Source organism: Sinocyclocheilus grahami, unplaced genomic scaffold (assembly GCF_001515645.1).
Source record: "Sinocyclocheilus grahami isolate Dianchi unplaced genomic scaffold, SAMN03320097.WGS_v1.1 scaffold11.1, whole genome shotgun sequence".
NCBI lineage: Eukaryota > Metazoa > Chordata > Actinopteri > Cypriniformes > Cyprinidae > Sinocyclocheilus > Sinocyclocheilus grahami.
The window spans coordinates 801,600-802,317 of record NW_015505190.1 but is presented as its reverse complement, the minus strand read 5'-3'; the positions used below and the strand labels follow the sequence as shown (position 1 = coordinate 802,317).

The following is a 718-nucleotide window of genomic DNA, read 5'->3' as shown; positions in this document are numbered from 1 at the left end:
TGTTTTTCATAGCCAAATGTAAGATAGCGTTAAAATAAATAAACACCCCATTCTTTATTGAGAGCATGCATATCATTTCCTCGGAATGTAGGGGGAAACACCTGTAAGCAGAAACCGAGTAGCTGCATTTTTCATCCTTTTCTTCTTACTGACACGCATGTAGGCCACGGCTGATTTTCCTCTGCTATTATATGATGCATTTGCTTTCACTCGCGTAGGCCTAATAGCTATATAACAGAATAGTACGCGTGTTTATTTCACCGTTAATTCAAGATTGAATACCGGCCTACCTCAGAACCGTATTGACGCATGTCAGATCAATTTTTTAATGACTTGAAGGAAAAACAGAGAAGCCTTTTTAAATCCAAGAAAAGGTAAAAGGCCTTATGACAGGATGCATGTTGCCATAGAGACGGGATGCAAGAGCGCGGAGGCCTCGAGAGCCTCTGTGGGAAACCACTGCGTGAGGGGCACGTGGAAAAAAGACGGATAGGCGAATGTAATTATTTGAATGGCTTATTGACTAAATGAAATGTATATGCTGTCAGCTGTGGGCAAAATAATGACCAGAAGCTGAACACTGTCTCCCAGGCTGGTTTAGAGGGGTTTATGGCAGGCAGGCTTCAAGATATTCTTGCTAACCAGCTAAACTAGCCGCGCATCTGTCTGCTAGGATGAGTGTGCCAGCATTTTCTTTGCATTTGAATTGAAGCAAAAA

The 718-nt window shown here is 42.3% G+C and overlaps 1 protein-coding gene across 1 annotated transcript in view; it reads left to right on the top strand.

The window, feature by feature from the left end:
* Positions 1–414: 414 nt before the first annotated feature.
* Positions 415–718, top strand: part of LOC107595016 (tripartite motif-containing protein 46-like) — a 13,698-nt gene continuing 13,394 nt past the window's right edge. Inside the window, exon 1 of the mRNA XM_016285285.1 lies at positions 415–499. The gene's annotated coding sequence lies outside the window, so the exon portion shown is untranslated. The remainder of the gene's footprint in view (positions 500–718) is intronic.